Here is a 20,348-nt window from a genome sequence, read left to right as displayed (position 1 = left end):
ACGCTGGACCTGCCGGCTCCTCAGTGGCTGCCGATGTGGCCCTCAGGCTGCGGGTGAGACCATCTAGGGGAGCCCAGACAGCGGCAAGAATCACAGCCACGAGTGCTCCAGGGGCCCCAAAACACAAGCGCAGCCTGAGGAAGGCAGCGCCTGCTCAGATCCCCGTCCAGGCTTGTGTGCCACACTCAAGAGGCACACTGCACGAGAACCTGGTGCTTCAAGTGGCTTTGTGGGGTGTAGGAACACAAAGTGGGGCCTCGAGTGGCTCATAAGTCACTCTGAACAGCTCGTGGGGACCCGGGCGGCCCCTCTGGACTTGGCTGGCGTCTCTCCAGGGCGGGCTCCAAAGTCCCAGGGAGGAGCTGAGCGTGGGTCTTGCTCTGACCTGAGGAAGGCCCCTGACAAGTATCCTGAACATGCAGGCACACAGCTGGCTGACTCATCTGAAGGGACCTGCTGAACTACCAGCCAGGGAAGCCTGGAGAGAACTCGATGAACACACGAATCCTGCCCAGGCACCCACCTGGGGCACCCAGGAGAAAACAAGGGAAGCTGTGAAGACGGAGGTGTGCACAGGGCTGGGAGAACCCAGGGAGGAGCCGCACTGGGGACCGGGAGGGACGGAGGGCTGGGCCCCACAAGCAAACTAGGGAGGCGCTCAGTGCCATGAAGACCCCGCTGCACCCACACCTGCAGGCCTGGCTGGCAGCAGGACCTTGGCTGCAGGGGCCCAGGAGCACGTGTGTTTGGCAGGAGCTGCCCTCCTGGAGCCGCACTAGGGGGTACCGTCATTTTACAGGCAGGTACCTGATATCAACAATGACAATCAACCGTGCCACCCTGAATTACAGCCGTGTCCTCAGCGGGTCACTATTTACGTTGACAATTACAAAGAGCTTGAACTCGCTGTCCCAAGAGGCAACAAGCCCTTCATTATCACCGCCTCAAGACTCTGTGCGGCCCACCTCCCCCGGGGCTTCCCGTGGGGGGCAACGTGAAGTCCCCTGACAGTGACTCAGAGCCAGCCCAGTAGCTTCAGTGCAGGAAAAATCACAAAAACTCAAACACATCCTAAACATGGGCAGTTGGCAGGAGCCGATTCCTCAATTAAACCTGTTCGGAGGCTTTCTGGGCTAGCACAACTCTGATCACAGGCTTGGGCTTTCTGCTCCCTGTGAAGGGCGGGGAGGAGGCCGGGCTCTGCCATTCTACAGGCTCCGCTACGTGGAGTCTGCCCTGTGGCCTCGGTGGCCTGTGCCAGACAGTGTGACCGTCGCCCGCAGTGAACACTCGCCACAGCAGAGCAGGCTTGGGGAAGAACAGAAAGTGACCTCTAAGCCTACAGAAGACGCTAAGCCACGCACGGCCTCATGCCCACTGTGTGTCAATCACGGCCGAAGCCCGAACGAGCTCTTAATAGTTCCAGTAAATGCAAAGGCCGCCCTGGAAAACTGCGTGAACCTTTCTGGCTACTCACAGGTGGGGAGCCACTGCCTGAGACACAAAGGTAAAGAATTAACCTGAAACTGCATATTATAAAACTTATTTTGAAATGACGGTGCTTAATTTAAAAGACTGCCAAAGAATACTGCATTAGAAAGTGACAGAGTGAAACCCTGAGGCTGACCACAGGAGTCCCTGGAAATTTCACCAAATGTTGTGTCAAAACTGGGAAACAGAAGAACCGCACCTGATGAAACATTCGATTAATCACTCGAGTCCTCCCCACATACGAAGTTATGTTAAAAAGTGTTCCCAGAAGGTAAAGTGAGCAGGAGGGCTGTGAACACAGAAAGAAAGAGCCACTTTGTCCGTGGACCACGACAAAAGAAACGCTAACGAGTGCCTAGGACACACTGGAGTCCAGGGCTCCAGGCGCAGCTGTGACGGGGACACTCAGGGTCCCACTGTCCAGATGGGAAACCAGGGTGCAGAGCCAGTGAACGGTAGTTCATACTGCGCCAATCCCAGCTCAGGCTCTGGGGCTCCTGGGGACAGAATCCTGTTGACTTCACTCTGGGGTTCCAGAGGCGGCAGCATCCCCCAAAGGCACCTGGAGAAGTGGTGTTACCCTCTATCCCTCCATCCCCTGTCCCTGGTGTTACCCTCCATCCCCATTCCTGGCATTACCCTCCGTCCCCTGTCCCCAGGTTTCTCCATGTTGGTCAGGCTGGTCGTGAACTCCTGACCTCAGGTGATCTGCCCTCATCGGCCTCCCAAAGTGCTGGGATTACCGGCATGAGCCACCATGCCTGGAGATATATATATTTAGACAGAGTCTCCCTCTGTCGCCCAGGCTGGAGTACAGTGGTGCGATCTGGGCTCACTGCAACCTGCGCCTCCTGGGTTCAAGCAATTCTTCTGCCTCAGCCTCACAAGTAGCTGGGATTACGGGCGCCCACCACCACTTCCTGCTAATCTTTTGTATTTTTAGTAGAGACAGGGTTTCACCATTTTGGCCAGACTGCTCTTGAACTCCTGACCTTATGATCCACCCGCCTTGGCCTCCCAAAGTGCTGGGATTACAGGCGTGGCCCAGCCGACATGTTTTTAAAAATTAAAAGATGCCATTCTTTATGTTCCTGCACACTTCATGGCTAAATGAGAACTAATCACTAACTACCGTTAGCCAAGTGATTAAAAGATAAAAAACGTAAGCTCTATGTTGTGTTTATGGTCCAAAAACTTAATGCCTAAGAAGGTGAAAGATCAGCAAATAAACATTAAAGCAAAATTCACAATACCTAAGACACCTCAAGAAGAGGCTTGAAAAGTTGCCAATAAGAACTTGGAGGCCGGGCGCGGTGGCTCAAACCTGTAATCCCAGCACTTTGGGAGGCCGAGACGGGCGGATCACGAGGTCAGGAGATGGAGACCATCCTGGCTAACACAGTGAAACCCCGTCTCTACTAAGAAATACAAAAAACTAGCCGGGCGAGGTGGCGGGCGCCTGTAGTCCCAGCTACTCTGGAGGCTGAGGCCGGAGAATGGCGTGAACCCGGGAGGCGGAGCTTGCAGTGAGCTGAGATCCGGCCACTGCACTCCAGCCTGGGCTACAGAGCGAGACTCCGTCTCAAAAAAAAAAAAAAAAAAAAAAAAAAAAAAAAAAAAAAAAAAAAAAAGAACTTGGAGATGTGCCAACCTAATTTAAGGCTTTTCAACTTATCCTTTATGTGTCACAGGATCACCAAATATATAAACAAATGTAATAATAGAAGATTAAGTAAAAAGGAAATTGTAAATTCACGTGTCAGGCTCTCCTTTTTACATCTCTTCCTTTCCCCTAGAAAATTTTGCTTTCTTTGTTCTTTTCCCAAAAGGAGGTGTGTGTTACTTCCAACATTATATTGTAGTAACTTTACCATATTTTAGTCTTTAAAATTCATTTTCTTGATTTTTCAGATTCCATTTCCATTTCAGTTTGTACCTGAAGGAGAGAAGCATGGATTGAATTTGCCTGGGTTTTGTGAATTTCATAATATAAATTCAAAGCTCAGAAGTGGTAGGAATGCAGGCTTTGATTAGTGAATTTCAAGCACCCATTTCTCAGGGTGAAGGACAATGTTAATTCTACTCTAAATAATCCTACCATTCAGAAAACCTGGTGTGTCTACAGGAAAAAAAAACAGGCTGTGACTACAAACCTGAAAGTAAAGGCAAACAACTGCCAGATAGAGGCAGGAAAATGGGGGAGGACCCTTGGTAAATATCGCACGCCTTCTGGGGCCCCCATGGGCTTTAACTCAAGGGGGAGATGAAGGGTATTTGTTAAAGATGTCACAAAAGCTTCTGGCACAGGAAGTTAGTTTGACTAAGGATACTGAAATGTAGGGAATTTGAATGTAGGAATTCCTGGGTGTGAGGTTGAAGTGAAACTTGACTGAAAAGAAGCTGCTGGTGGTGAGTCTCTCCTTAAGTGTTCCTGGCTTCTGGATAGTTGGTATAAACTCTGTGGTCCTCAAATAAAACGTCCTTGAGAATTTTGTAAGGTTAAGCACCTGGAAAATCACTTCAATGTAATGAATAGTAGCACTACCTCCGATGACGCTAACAAGCAAGCTATTAAGAAACAGAAAAGCTCACCGATCAAATTGAGATGCTAGAAGCGTATTAAATCAATTAAATACATGGCACAAAACACAGTCAAAAAAGATGGGATATGTTAATCTATTTAGGATAAGGTGCATGCAGAGTAGAAAGGGTAGCAGTGTTTATATGTCCTCTGATACACTGGTGTAGTCACGAGAGCTAAGGACAAGAACCAAGGGTGAGAAGTTGAGATTCATTTAGGGCCAGGGATCTGCAGAACAGATGTACCTGGAACATGGGTGTGAATGTGCTCTTATCAGAGGGACAAAGGGGTAGGTATTCCTGGCCCCGAAATAGTTCTCCTTGGCTAATTAAGCAGTTTTTTGGTTTTGTTGTTGTTATTTTTGAGGTGGAGTCACACTCTGTCGCCCAGGCTGGAATGCAGTGGCATGATCTTGGTCCACTGCAACCTCCTCCTTCTGGGTTCAAGCCATTCTTCTGCTTCAGCATCCCGAGTAGCTGGGACTACAGGCGCACGCCACCACATCTGGCTAATTTTTGTGTTTTTAGTAGAGACGGGGTTTCACCATATTGGCCAGGCTGGTCTTGAACTCCTGACCTTGTGATCTGTCTGCCTCAGCCTCCCAAACTGCTAGCATTACAGGCTTGAGCCACCAGGCCCGGCCTTACTGAGCAGCTTTGAAATTTATTTGCATTTTTTGGGCAGCATACATGTAAGGCTGGAGTGGGTGTCTTCAATGGTGGCCAGTTCAAGAGTTACCCTGTTGTATGCCCTCTGGTAACCATAGGATATTTTGCATTAGGCTAAATAACAGTATTAGGTTCCTCTTGCTTCTTCCACCCTTTTTGTGTTCTGTGTACATGTGCTCTGCTTAGCTAAATCTAGTCTGTCTTACCATTTATCAATTATGTATAATTAGTATGTCTTATGAGTTATACAAATTTCATTTGTTTTTTCTTCCATAGTCAAGGTGAACATTTTCAGGCAATACAGCCAACGTGCATCACACCACATTAGCCATACAATCTATGTCCTTTCTGTAAATCGAATCTCCTAATTCTTAGCCTCTCCTACATCCCAAATCTCATTTTGGTTTTTTTGTTTTGTTTTGTTTGTTTTTTTAAGACAGAGTCTCACTCTGTCACTCAGGCTGGAGTGCAGTGGCGCAATCTCAGCTCACTGCAACCTCTGCCTCCCGGGTTCAAGCGATTCACCTGCTCAGCCTCCTGAGAGGCTACGACTACAGGCGCGCACCACACCAGGCTAATTTTTGTTTTTTTAGTAGAGACGGGGTTTCACCATACTGGCCATGCTGGTCTTGAACTCCCGACCTCGTGATCTGCCCGCCTTGGCCTCCCAAAGTGCTGCGATTACAGGTGTGAGCCACTGAGCCCATCCCCAAATCTCATTTCTTCAGTCTCGTCCTTTCTCAGCCTTTCACTAATCCTACAGTCATACTTTTCTTTTGTTTTGAGACAACATTTTGCTGTGTTGCTCAGGCTGGAGTGTAGTGGCACGATCATTGCTCACTGCTACTTTGACCTTCTGGGTCCAACAGATCCTCCCACTTCAGCCTCCCTAGTTGCTGGGATCACACGCTAATTTTTTTTTTTTCTATTTTTTGTAGAAACAGGCTCTCACTATGTTGCCTAGGTTGGTCTCGAACTCCTGGGCTCAAGGGATCCTCCCACCTTGGCCTGCAAAAGTGCTGGGATTGCAGGTGTGAGCCCCTGCGCCAGGCCAGCAACCATACTTAGCCCTCAAGCTATGTAAGCCTCTGTAGGTTCCTTCAGTGCCATCCACACAACTGTCACACATGGATCCTGCTCAGTTGCTTCCTGGTCAATTCCTATCTCACTAGGACAATAAAAATGACTCCTTTTTATTCAGAGTTGCTGTCCCTCTATCGGGGGAAAAAGACTATGTTTTAAGTATCTGCCATATCAGTTTTGTTTGTTTGTTTTTGAGTTGGAGTCTCCCTCTGTCACCCAGCTCACTGCAACCTCTGCCTCCCGGGTTCAAGCAGTTCTCTTGCTTCAGCAAGAGAGTGCTGGGATTACAGGCACCTGCCCACCATACCCAGCTAATTTTTTGTATTTTGTATTTTTAGTAGAGATGGGGTTTCACCATGTTGATCAGGCTGGTCTCAGACTCCTGACCTTGTGATCCACCTGTCTCGGCCTCCCAAAGTTCTGGGGTTACAAGCATGACCCACCACTCCTGGCCACATCAGTCTTTGCCAGGATAAGAGAGATGATCATTATTCTTAACTTAGCAACGTCTTTTTATTATGTCTTTTTAAAAAAAAACATGTTTTTTCCTTTTTTTTCTTACAGTTCTATAGGTCAGAATAATCTGCCTCTTTTTATTTTTTTTTTGAGACAGAGTCTTGCCTTGTCGCCCAGGATGGAGTGCAGTGGCACAATCTCGGCTCACTGAAACCTCTGCCTCCTGGGTTCAAGAGATTCTTCTTCCTCAGCTTTCTGAGCAGCTGGAATTATACGCACCTGCCACCACTCCCAGCTAATTTTTGTATTTTTAGTAGAGATGGGGTTTCGCCATGTTGGCCAGGCTGCTCCCCAACTCCTGACCTCAGGTGATCCACCTGCCTCAGCCTCCTAAAGTGCTGGGATTACAGGCGTGAGCCACCACAGCAGGCCTACTCTGTCTCTTATGTCACTCACATCTTCCAAAAGAATGATGAAAAACAGGCCGGGTGCATTGGCTCACACCTGTAATCCCAGTCCTTTGGGAGGCCAAGGTGGGCGGATCACCTGAGGTCAAGTGTTTGAGACCAGCCTGGCCAACATGAAGAAACCCCGTGTCTACTAAAAATACAAACATTAGCTGGGTGTGGTGGCACATGACTGTAATCCCAGATATTTGAGAGGCTGAGGCAGGAGGAGAATCGCTTGAACCTGAGAAGCAGAGGTTGCAGTAAGCCAAGATGGTGCCACTGCACTCCAGCCTGGGCAACAGAGTGAGACTCTGTTCCAAAAAATAATAAATAAATAAATAAATAAATACAAACATTAGCTGGGTGTGGTGGCATGTGCCTGTAATCCCAACTACTCTGGAGGCTGAGACAGGAGAATCACTTGAACCTGGGAGGCAGAGTTTGCAGTGAGCCAAGATCCTACCACTGCACTCCAGCCTGGGTGACAGAGCAAGACTCTGTCTCTAAAAAAAAGACAAAAAGAACAGTGAAAAATAAAGTGAGTTCCAATTTGGAGGTAAATACCTTTAAGAGTACTTTAGATTTACACAGCACACAATTACATAGAAAATATTTATAAACTGCACTTCACAAAATAAATAAATAAATAAATAGAAAATAAACTGTCCTTCACTTGAACTGTAAGCTATACTCTGAGGTTACCATTTGTGTGTTAAGACTCTAAAGCTCTGTAAGTTTTTTTTTTTTTTTTATAGACTAGTCAGGCTGGGTATGGTGGTTCACACCTGTAATCCCAGTGCTTTGGGAGGCTGAAGTGGGTGGATCACCTGAGGTCAGGAGTTCAAGACCAGCCAGGCCAACATGGTGAAACCTTGTGTCTACTAAAATTACAAAAATTAGCCGGGTGTGGTGGTGGGCACCTATAATCCCAGCTACTTGGGAGGCTTAGGCAGGAGAATTGGCTTCAACCGGGGATGCGAAGGTTACAGTGAGATGAGATCGCACAGTACACTCCAGCCATCTGGGCGACAGAGGAAAACGTCGTCTCAAAAAAAAAAAAGAAAAAAAAAGAAAAAAAAAGAAGGCCGGGCTCAGTGGCTCACGCCTATAATCCTAGCACTTTGGGAGGCCAAGGCAGGCAGATCACCTGAGGTCGGGAGTTTGAGACCAGCCTGACCAACATGGAGAAGCTCCGTGTCTACTAAAAACACAGTATTATCCAGAGAAACTCCGTGTCTACTAAAAATACAGTATTATCTGGGCATGGTGGCGCATGTCTATAATCCCGGCTTTCCAGAGGCTGAGTCAGGAAAATCGCTTGAACCTGGGAGACGGAGGTTGGAGTGAGCCAAGACTGCGCCATTACACTGGGCAACAAGTGTGAAACTCCATCTCAAAAAAACCCCCAGAAAATATAATAGTGTTATAATTTACAAAACTACCCATTAACATCTACACTATATGTACTAAAATATCTTTGAAAATCTGTAAGAAGGCCGGGCGCGGTGGCTCAAGCCTGTAATCCCAGCACTTTGGGAGGCCGAGACGGGCGGATCACGAGGTCAGGAGATCGAGACCATCCTGGCTAAAGCGGTGAAACACCGTCTCTACTAAAAAAATACAAAAAAACCTAGCCAGGCGAGGTGGCCGGCGCCTGTAGTCCCAGCTACTCGGGAGGCTAAGGCAGGAGAATGGCGTAAACCCGGGAGGTGGAGCTTGCAGTGAGCCGAGATCCCGCCACTGCACTCCAGCCTGGGTGACAGAGCGAGACTCCGTCTCAAAAAAAAAAAAAAAAAAAAGAAAATCTGTAAGAACATATGCTGAATTATTTAGTGTTTATATCTGAGTAGGTGTAATTACTAGATCAACTTCATCATATATTTTTCTATTGCTTAAATTCGTTTTTAAGAGCAAATTTATTTTGGACTTGCAACCAAAAGCCAAGATTCTTCAAAAAAAAGAAAATCGGGGCAGAGCGTGGTGGCTCACGCCTGTAATCGCAGCACCTTGGGAGGCTGAGGTGGGCAGATCACTAGGTCAAGAGATGGAGTCCATCCTGGCCAACATGGTGAAACCCTGTCTCCACCAAAAATACAAAAATTAGCCGGGCCTGGTGGCTCGCGCCTGTAATCTCAGCTACTCAGGAGGCTGAGGCAGGAGAATCCCTGGAACCCGGGAGGTGGAGGTTGCAGTGAGCCAAGATCGTGCCACTGCACTCCAGCCTGGGTGACAGAACAATAGTCCATCTCAGAAAAAAAATAATAATAATAAAGAAAGAAAATCAAGATTTTCTTTGGTTTCTTTTTTCTTTTTCTAAGGAGTCTCACTCTCCACCAGGCTGGAGTGCAGTGGTGCCATTTCGGCTAACTGCCATTTCCACCTCCAGAGTTTAAGTGATTCTCCTGCCTTTGCCTCCTAAGTAGCTGAGATTACAGGTGTGAGCTACCACATCCGGCTAATTTTTGTATTTTTAGCAGAAATGGGGTTTTGCCATGTTTGGCCAGGCTGGTCTTGAACTCCTGACCTCAAGTGATCCGCCTACCTCAGTCTCCCGAAGTGCTGGGATTGCAGGTGTCAACTGCTGCACACAGCCTTTCTTTGGTTTCTTGGTGACTGTGGGTTTTACTACCTTCTTCCCTAGGTCTTCACCTCAACTTGAATATTGACCTATTGGATATAGAAAACAAGTCGTTATTTCCACTAATAGTTAATTTCCAAAAGCAAATTAAACAGTGAAAACCAGACACCAATCTCTTTTTTTTCGCTCATCTCTCACTTCCTTTCTTCAGCCCCCAGCTTGATGCTTTCATCATAAGAGATGCTTCAAGCCTATGTGCAACTCAAAATCTTCCCTCTCTCAGATCTCAGACCTCAAGCCAGGTATCTTTCCTCAGCCTCTCAGTAACCCTACAGTCATACTTAATATCCCCCAAACCAGGGAAGGCCCTGTAGATTCCATCAGTGCTGCCCACACAGCCATCACACACGTGTTAACTCCCACCGGGTCCCTGAACAATTCCTGTGCTCATTAGGTCAGTAAAACTGGCTCCATTATCTACTCAAGGTTATCCTTTCGGCCGGGGGCAGTGGCTCATGCCTGTAATCCCAGCACTTTGGGAGGCAGAGGCAGGTGGATTACAAGGTCAGGAGATCGAGACCATGGTGAAACCTCGTCTGTACCAAAAATACAAAAAATTAGCCGGGCGAGGTGGCCGGCGCCTGTAGTCCTAGCTACTCAGGAGGCTGAGGCAGGAAAATGGCGTGAACCCGGGAGGCGGAGCTTGCAGTGAGCCGAGATTGCACCACTGCACTCCAGCCTGGCAACAGAGTGAAACTCCGTCTCAAAAAAAAAAAAAAAAGATTATCCTTTCAGCAGATGGAGGGTGGTATCTGCCACATCAGATTTCTCATCAGGATAATAGAAATATAAACTACTCCCATGTTTTGTAGCTGAACAATCTGAAGCAAAGAGAAGATATTTCTATTTTTTTTTCAAATTTTTTTCCAAAATTTCTAGGCTCTGAATTACCATTTAATATTTCCTCAAATTTATTAGAGCTTCATTATCTGTCCTTTGTAAGAATCAATAATTTTATTAAAATGTTAGTGACACACCATCTTAAAAAACAAAAAAGGTGGAGTGCAGTGGCTCACACCTGTAATCCCAGCACTTTGGGAGGCCATGGCAGGCAGATCACTCGAAGTCAGGAATCTCAATCTGTTGTGATCTCAGCTCACTGCAACCTCCTGCAACAAATTGTTGTATTTTTAGTAGAGACGGTGTTTTGCCATGTTGGCCAGGCTGGTCTCGAACTCCTGACCTCGTGTGATCCACCCAGCTCAGCCTCCCAAAGTGCTGGGATTATAGGCATGAGCCACCTTGCCCAGCCACTTACTCAATTCTATCCATTTTTTGAGGCAGGGGACTCACTGCTGCCCAGGCTGGAGTGAGCCCTCCAGGACTCAAGCGATATTCCTGCCTCCCAAGTAGCTGGGACTACCATGGGCCTCCACGTTCAGCTTTTTCTATTTACTTCTAAGATAGCCATCTTCTCAGCTAATTTACTCCCTCACCCCAACCAAAAACTTAACAAAGATTTTTGTTTAAGCTGTATTTTTACTGATTGAAACACTAGGAGAATTCAGGCCAAAGTCAACTAAAGGAAAAATTGTTGTTTTATTCATTAGTGCTTAAACCAGCCAAAGTAGTACTGATGTCATAATGCAGCAAACACAAGACCTCTTCCACAAATATTAGCATAATCAACAAAATAGGGGCTATAGTAAAACAGAGCCAAAAAGGGCTGAGGAAATCAATGAAGTATGTTACAGCTTAACCCTTCACCCTTCGCCTCAATAAGGTTTTTATTTTATTTTATTTTATTTTATTTTATTTTATTTTATTTTATTTTATTTTGACATGGAGTCTGGCTCTGTTATCCAGGCTGGATTGCTGTGGCACCATCTGGGCTCAGCCTCCTGAGTAGCTGGGATTACAGGTGCCTGCCACCACGCCCAGCTAATCTTCGTATTTTAGTAGAGACAAGGTTTCACCATGTTGGCCAGACTGGTCTCGAACTCCTAACCGGAGGTGATCTGCCTCCCTTGGCCTCCCAAATAGCTGGGATTACAGGAATGAGCCACCGCGCCCGGCCTCAGTAGAGTTTTTAAAAAAATAAGCAAAGCCTCCCAATTCCAAACAATAGGAATATATTTTCATCACACCAATTTGTACTTCTATTTCTTATTCTTATTTTTTTCCTTATTCTTGAGGTTAGATTCTAAACCCTAAAGGTACCCAAACTAGTATTAGATCCAGTTATCTATAGCCAGAGACAGCTTCTATCAAGTTGTCTTTAGCAGCCAAGGTTATTAAAATGCCTTTTCTCCAGGAAGATCCAATAGGAAAAAAAAAAAGAAAGAAACCTCTCTGATTAGGCTCCAACCATACTCCACCCTCCATCAAACTGACTGGATAGGCATAATGGAAGCCAGAACACGTGGTTTCCAAACAAGAAAAATCCTATCAGGGAGGGGAGGAGGGAAAAGGAAGGTTCAGCCAGTGCCCAGACTGAAATTGAGTAATTATCAATTTCACTCATCTTCACACATCTTCAGGTTGCATGTTCGTGGAGTAGTTTAGGAATAAATCCACAGTTTGTGGAGTACTACAATACCTAGTCGTCTGCTGTATTACATTAAGGCCTTCCCCAGCAGCTTCCAGGGCAGCCTCCAAGTCACTGGCAGGAGAATTTGGCTGGAACTGCAAGCAGGACTGCAGAGATTCCTCTCCACAGTTAGAGAAGGGACTGTTCCAGGCCTGATTGTTCCAGGACTGGGTGCACCAGGTCTGAGCGTTCCAGGAGTGGTTGCTCCAGGACTGGATGTTCTGGGTCTGGTTGCTCCAGGATGAATTGTTCCAGGTCTGGTTGCTCCACATTGGAAGGTTCCCAGTCGGGTTTACCAGGCATCCCTGGTGGCAGGAAGAGTAGAGGCTGGGGTAGGTAGGTGCTGAGGCCTTCTGAAAGAGAGGGAGGGATTAACGGAAAGGGTACAAGGACAACCACAACTGTCTGTGACTGGAGTTGTGTGTTTCAGGGATGGACAAGATTGAAAGATCACTGAAGGGAAAGAACAGAATAAAGTTTCCTGTTACCTGAGTCACACCATTGCTATTCTTTGGCCAGTTGTTTCTCTGCCACCTCTTAGATTTCATTCTCTGGTTCTGGAACCAGGTCTTCACCTGCAGGAAAAAGTGACAGAAATTACAAAATATTAGTAATACAGATGTTCCTTGAATCAAAGAATATCACTAACTTTTATTCCTGGCGAGGCGCCATGTCTCACACCTGTAATCCCAACACTTCGAGAAGCCAAGCTGGGCGAATTGCTTAAGCCTAGGAGTTCGGGCCAGCCTCATCAAAATGGTGAAACCCGGTCTCTACAAAAATTTAAAAAATTAGTCTGGCATACTTGGTGGCTCACGCCTGTAATCCCAGCACTTTGGGAGGCCGACGCGGGCGGATCACGAGGTCAGGAGATCGAGACCATCCTGGCTAACTCGGTGAAACTCTGTCTCTACTAATTATACAAAAAAAAAAAACTAGCCAGGCGTGGTGGCGGGCGCCTGTAGTCCCAGCTACTCAGGAGGCTGAGGCAAGATAATGGCCTGAACCCGGGAGGCGGAGCTTGCAGTGAGCTGAGATCACGCCACTGCACTCCAGTCTGGGCGACAAAGCCAGACTCCCTCTCAAAAAAAAAAAATTAGCCAGGCATAATGGTGTGTGCCTGTGGTCCCAGTTACTCAGGCACAGAGATGGAAGGATCACTTGCACCTTGGAGGTGGAAGGTGCAGTGAGCCGAGATTGCACAGCTGCATTCCAGCCTGGGCAACAGAGAAAGACTGTCTTAAAAAAAAGAAGAAAAAAGAGAAATGACCATTTTCGATAAAAAAATAAAGGTTAAAAACAAAAGAAACTGGAGGCTGCTGGCAGAAAGAAAAAAAGGAAAAAGAAGAGACAGTTTTTATTTTAATGAGAACCAGTGTAAGTTAGGAATTGTCCTAACCTGAAAAGTGGAGTTACGTCTTTTTTTTTTTTTTTTGAGACGGAGTCTTGCCCTTTTGCCCAGGCTAGAGTGCAGTGGCAAGATCTCGGCTCACTGCAACCTCCGCCTCCTGGGTTCAAACAATTCTCCTGCCTCAGCCTCCTGAGTAGTTGGGATTACAGGCAGCCACCACCACGCCGAGCAATTTTTTGTATTTTTAGTAGAGACGGGGGTTTCATCATGTCGGCCAGGCTGGTTTTGAACTCCTGACCTCAGGTGATCTGCCTGCCTTGGCCTCCCAAAGTGCTGGGATTACAGGTGTGAACCACCGTGCCCAGTCCATAATTCTTTTTGATAAAGGGAATGTTGGAAAGATTTTCACAATATTGGTCTGTGCAAGAAAAGAAACTGGTTAAGTTATATCACATTCACATAATAGATATATAATGAAAGAAAGAGGTGAAGAACCTTCCGATGTGGAGCAACCAGACCTGGAACAATTCATCCTGGAGCAACCAGACCCAGAACATCCAGTCCTGGAGCAGCCACTCCTGGAACGCTCAGACCTGGTGCACCCAGTCCTGGAACAATCAGGCCTGGAACAGTCCCTTCTCTAACTGTGGAGAGGAATCTCTGCAGTCCTGCTTGCAGTTCCAGCCAAATTCTCCTGCCAGTGACTTGGAGGCTGCCCTGGAAGCTGCTGGGGAAGGCCTTAATGTAATACAGCAGACGACTAGGTATTGTAGTACTCCACAAACTGTGGATTTATTCCTAAACTACTCCACGAACATGCAACCTGAAGAAGTGTGAAGATGAGTGAAATTGATAATTACTCAATTTCAGTCTGGGCACTGGCTGAACCTTCCTTTTCCCTCCTCCCCTCCCTGATAGGATGTTTCTCGTTTGGAAACCACATGTTCTGGGTTCCATTATGCCTATCCAGTCAGTTTGATGAAGGGTGGGGTAATGGTTGGAGCCTAATCAGAGAGGTTTCTTTCTTTTTTCCTATTGGATCTTCCCTGAGAAAAGACATTTTAAAAACCTTGGCTGCTAAGGACAACTTGATAGAAGCTGTCTCTGGCTATAGATAACTGGATCTAATACTAGTTTGGATATCTTTAGGGCTTAGAATCTAACCTCAAGGATAAGAAATAAAAGTACAAATTGGTGTGATGAAGATATATTCCTATTGTTTGGGATTGGGAGGCATTGCTCATTTTTTAAAAAAACTGTTGAAGTCAGGCATGGTGGCTCATGCCTGTAATCCCAGCACTTTGGGAGGGCAAGGGAGGCAGATCACCTCAGGTTAGGAGTTTGAGACCAGTCTGGCCAACATGGTGAAACCCTGTCTCTACTAAAATACAAAAATCAACTGGGCGTGGTGGCAGGACCATGTAATCCCAGCTACTTGGGAGGCTGAGGCAGTGAGCCCAGATAGTGCCACAGCAATCCAGCCCGGATGACAGAGCCAGACTCCATCTCAAAATAAAATAAAATAAAATAAAATAAAATAAAATAAAAAAACTCTATTAAGGTGAAAGGCGAAGGGTTAAGCTGTAACATACATCATCTTCATACTTAAATTATTGCAAGAGAGGGTGTGCTAACACATACCACACATATCTATGTGCATCCACAGACATCTTAGCCATGCAAATTAGTCTGATTTTTGTTCACCTTATTGCAATGACAAAACAAGCCTACCTGTTTGTAGCTAAGGTTCAGGATGTTGGAAAGTTCTTGCATCTGCTGGAGGCTGAGGTATTTCTGTCTCTGAAATCTATCATTGAATACACACAGCTGGGGGGAAGAGAACACAGTTCTGGCCTTCGGTTTCTTGACCAGGACCTTGTCTTCCTTTTTTGTGGCACTATTCTCTGCAGAAGCGGATTGTTTGCCTTCGGGACTGGTGGAAGAATCGGGGCTGTCCTGAATAAGCAGATCCGTGGAGGAAGGAAGAGGAGAGACTGTTGGGAACAAATAAAAGGATGCTCTTCTCTAAAACTTTCTTCAAATATTAAAATATCCTGGTAAAAAAATTGTTTTCAAAGTACTTTAATAATTCCCACAACCCGAGTTCTAGGTAATAAGCACCTTCTTATTTATTTATTTATTTAGAGACAAAGTCTGGCTCTGACGCCCAGGCTGGAGTGCAGTGCGGTGATCTCGGCTCACTGCAACCTCCCCTTCCCAGGTTCAAGAGATTCTCGCCAGGCGCGGTGGCTCACACCTGTAATTCCAGCACTTTGGGAGGCCAAGGCAGGTGGATCACCTGAGGTCAGGAGTTCAAGAGCAGCCTAAGCAACATGGAGAAACCCCGTCTCTACTAAAAATACAAAATTAGCCGGGTGTGGTGACACATGCCTGTAATCCCAGCTACTCTGGAGGCTGAGGCAGGAGAATCGCTTGAACCTGGGAGGTGGAGGCTGCGGTGAGCCAAGATCGTGCCATTGCACTCCAGCCTGGGCAACAACAGCAAAACTGTCTCAAAAAAAACAAAAAAAAAAAAGAGAGAGAGATTCTCATAGTAGAGACAGGGTTTCACCATGTTGGGCAGGCTAGTCCTGAACTCCTGACCTCAAGTGATCTAGTCGCCTTGGCATCCCAAAGTGCAGGGATTACAGGCGTAAGACACTGCACCCGGCCACAGCACCTTTTTTTTTTTTTTTTTTTGAGACAAAGTCTCACTCTGTTGCCCAAGCTGGAGTGTAGTGGCGCAATCTCAGCTGGCTGTAACCTCCACTTCCCAGGTTCAAGCGATTCTCCTGCCTCAGCCTCCCGAGTAGCTGGGACTACAGGCTCGCACCACCGTATCTGGCTAATTTGCTTGTATTTTAAGTAGAGACACGGTTTCACTATGTTGGCCTGGCTGGTCTTGAACTCCTGACCTCGTGATCTGCCCACCTAGGCCTCCCAAAGTGCTGGGATTAGAGGCGTGAGCCACCGCACCCGGCCCATGATAAGCATTTTTTTTTTCTTTTTTTGAGACAGAATCTCACTCTGTCGCTCAGACTGGAGTACATTGGTGCAATCTCAGCTCGCTGAACCTCTGCCTCCAGGATTCAAGCAATTTTCTTGCCTCAGCCTCCCGAGTAGCTGGGACTATAGGTGCACGCCACCACGCCTGGCTAATTTTTTGTATTTTAGTTGAGATGGGGGTTTCGCCGTGTTGCCCAGGCTGGTCTTGAACTCCTGAACTCAGGTAATCCGCTCACCTCAGCCTCCCAAAGTGCTAGGATTGCAAGTGTGAGCCACCATGCCCGGCCGATAAGCACCTTCTTAACCAACCCTGGACACTTCGGCAAGCTTTCTACCGTATTGAGCCAAGAAGTCTTATCGGTATTTTGCACATAGTGGACCGAGTTGGGAGAGATCTGTAACGGCATGGCCAATATCATTGCTAAGCAGGGATACCACTTTTTGCTTTAAATTGATGCTCAAAAGCCCACACACTGGCTGTTAATCGGTCAGAATGGAGATCCACCAATTCCCGCCTATTGCATCTCACCTTAAATCACTTTCTGTTTATGATCTTCATTGCCACCTAAGTGATTTTTTAAATGACATGAATCTGGGGATCCTATATTACCAGTATCTTGGCTGGGCGTGGTGGCTCACACCTGTAATCCCAGCACTTTGGAAGGTGGAGGCGGGCAGATCACTTGAGGTCAGGAGTTCAAGACCAGCATGGCCAACATGGTGAAATCCCAGCTCTACTACAAATTACAAAAATTAGCCAGGAGTGGTGGCACTAGCCTGTAATCCCAGCTACTAGGAAGGCTGAGGCAGGAGAATCACTTGAACCGTAGAGACGGGGGTTGCAGTGAGCCAATGTTGCATCACTGCACTCCAGCCTGGGCAATAGAATGAGACTGTTGTCTCAAAAAATAAAAAATAAAGCCAGCAACTCACTGCCCAGCTCTCAATGCTAGAACCAGCAGGATATGTGAATTTTGATAGGCTTCTGTTTCAATCCAGGATTTTCCTTTACCAGCCCTCTGACCTCATCTCCAAAATTATTCCTTCGTTTATTAAAATGAGGTAACCAATTAAAATGGTCTAGCATAGGGCCTGGCATATACTGATTTTGTAACTAGAAATGAATTTTCTATACTACCTAGTTTCAGTTGTCACTTAAATATGTATTTGGTCTGCGGTGACCCCAGTGTTCAACTCTCAATTCTACCCTGCAGTCACAGAACAAATGAAAAAGCTCTAAAGCAGCAAAAATTCAGTCTCCTGCTTCTTGCAAGTAGACCTGAAAAGCAAAGGAAGTTGTCAACTATTGATTAGAATTGGGGGAAATCTTAAATATTAGCTAGCTATCCAAACTGACACTTGAAGTGTGCTAAAGAAAACATGCTCATTCCCAAACCCAGCACTGTATTTTTAACATTTGAAATTATAAAGGCAAGAATATTAACACGAAGTTTAGAAAAACTGAGTGAATAGCCTGGTGCAGTGGCTCAATATCTGTAATCCCAGCTGGAGAAGCACTTGAGGTCAGGAGTTCGAGGCCAGCTTGGGCTACCAAGTGAGACCCCATCTCTACAAAAAGAATTTTTAAATTAGCTGGGCACAGTGAAGCACGCCTCTCTTCCTAGTACTTGGTAGGCTGAGGCAAGAGGATCACTGACCCCAGAGTTGAGGCTGCAGTGATCCATGATCACACCATTGCACTCCAGCCTGGGTGGCAGAGCGAGTCCCTGATTCTCAAAAAGAGAAAAGCAGGGTGACATTCAAATCTAAGGCTCAAATATAGCAATCGTGTTTACTTACTCCTTTTCCACAACCTACTCTTTGCAACATTAGTCATAATGTAAATGCACTTTTTAAGCTATTTTACAGTGTCAGTGTTACCAATGGCATTCTTGGTAAAGTTGGTTCATTCTTAAGTTTTTGAAAACTACTGAAAAATTGATTTTCAAAAAAGTGGTAGTGGCTTAATGAGTATCCCGAGTATCCCCCACCCCTTGCAGCTACCAGTCAGAAGCCCGAGTACTAGCACAGGTTTTGAAGGCAAACTGGACTTCTAGCTACGTTCTATTTGACTGTCAGTAGACTAAACTTTCTGGAATTATCTTTACGGTAAAGTTGGGTCAACACTTCCCAGGACTTAGGAGAAGTAAACATGGGAGGTGCTCCCAAAATCAGAGCTGCCCAGTAACATCCACAAACCCAGAGAATGGAGAAGAGCCAGCCGTTAGTGACGTAGAAAGAATTACACAAATTATATATTAATTACAGAAATCTCATCGTGATCTGCCATGCCATTTTTGGCAAAACAAAAACATCATGCTCGTCCCTGAGCTATGATGTTAGGTCTTCTGGTTAATTAGCAGTAACATCTTCTATAGCTGTGTGTCCAGTGCTATGTGAAGGTGTACGCATCACCTTCATTTAACTTTGTTTCTACCATGCCTAAGCCCGTAGGTTCTCAAATTTACTGCACTGTTCAACTGCCAAATTCTGTGTCCTTCAACTCAGTGCATACTCCTGAGACCTGGGACACAGTTAAAAGGGCAGGTGCCACCAAGTTACAATTGAAATGGGTTTTTTCTCCAGAGGATTAGTTGATATTAACCACTTGCTTATAGTAATAGGGTATTAATGCTCAAGAGGGAAATGATCCCTTAACCCTCTCTACTTCCCTTTTCTCTTAAGGAACTTGGCCTTTCAAGGATAAATTTCTTTCTTACCAGTCTCTGTGTGAGGCATCTCAGCAGAAGACATTTGCAAGGATGGATGGTTTTCTTCAGACCCACAAACTGCAGGTGGAGGTGACCAGTCTTTACAGTCGGATGCTTCGGAGCAAGGCAGGTTTTATGGACAAGCTGGATTCACACTCATGTCATTATTGGAGAAGAGTAGGAAAAATTTAAGAAGTGGACTGGAAAAAAGGCTAAGATGGCTTTAAGACTTTTTTCTGGAAGATCTTAGAGAAATATGACCTCCAGGAGCGAAAGTATCAAGAATTTGGGATGAAGTGAGTCGCCTTCACAGCAACAGGAGGCAACCAGCTCAGTCCAGCAAAATGTTAAAAGCCTGGAGTCTCTAGATTTATAAAGAAAGCTCTATCACCCTTCGACCCACCCCTCCTGGCGGGCACACCCCCACCCTTGTGAATTCTCAGTTAATCCCGTCTGCCAGTCTCACCAAGGCCATTGTAATGCAAGTAGCTGTGGAGTAACCCAGACGAGGTCGGGTACTAGAAAACTGGACAACAGAACCTGAAGACAAATCCAGCAATAAATACTTCTAGGTTCACCACGTTTCCAACTTTTAAATCAGGAATGATGATATTGTCATGTCTTTCAATATTACCTCATGCCCATCTTGTGTGTTTGGGGAGTTTTTTTGAGGTGGGAGGGAGGTGTGTTTTCCAAAGGAATAAAGTTTTTAGAGTTGGATTCCAGCACTAACATTTACGGTCATAAATAGTCTAAAGTGGCCGGGTGCAGTGGCTCATGCCTGTAATCCCAGCACTTTGGAAGGCTGAGGTGAGCAGATCATTAGGTCAGGAGATCGAGACCATCCTGGCTAACATGGTGAAACCCCGTCTGTACTAAAAATACAAAAAATTAGTTGAGCATGGTGGCATGCATCTGTAGTCCCAGCTACTCAGGGGGCTGAGGCAGGAGAATCACTTGAAGCCGGGAAGTGAAGGTTGCAGTGAGCTGAGATCGTGACACTGCACTCCAGCCTGGGTGACAGAGTGAGACTCTGTCTCAAAAAAAAAGTCTAAAGTTTTCCATTGTCCTTTCTATTCCCAAACCCAACATTCAAGAAACCTGGCCAGGTACGGAGGTTCACGCCTGTAATACCAGCACTTTGGGAGGCCGAGGTAGGTGAATCACCTGAGGTCAGGAGTTCAAGATCAGCCTGGCCAACATGGTGCAACCTCATTTCTACTAAAACACACAAAAAAATTAACTGGACTGTAGTGGTGGGTGCCTGTAATCCCAGCTACTCAGGAGGCTGAGGCAGGAGAATTGCTTGAACCCAGGAGGCGGAGGTTGCAGTCAGCCAAGATCGTGCCACTGCACTCCAGTCCGGGTGACAGAGTGAGACCCT

The 20,348-nt window shown here is 46.3% G+C and overlaps 1 pseudogene; it reads right to left on the bottom strand.

Annotated features, from left to right (window-relative positions):
• Positions 1–11,832: 11,832 nt before the first annotated feature.
• LOC126931380 (homeobox protein NANOG-like) lies at positions 11,833–19,124 on the bottom strand (annotated as a pseudogene).
• Positions 19,125–20,348: the final 1,224 nt, after the last annotated feature.

This window comes from Macaca thibetana, chromosome 11, assembly GCF_024542745.1.
Source record: "Macaca thibetana thibetana isolate TM-01 chromosome 11, ASM2454274v1, whole genome shotgun sequence".
NCBI classification, from domain to species: domain Eukaryota; kingdom Metazoa; phylum Chordata; class Mammalia; order Primates; family Cercopithecidae; genus Macaca; species Macaca thibetana.
The sequence above is the reverse complement of the archived record's forward strand: the minus strand, read 5'-3'. Positions and strand labels throughout refer to the sequence as shown.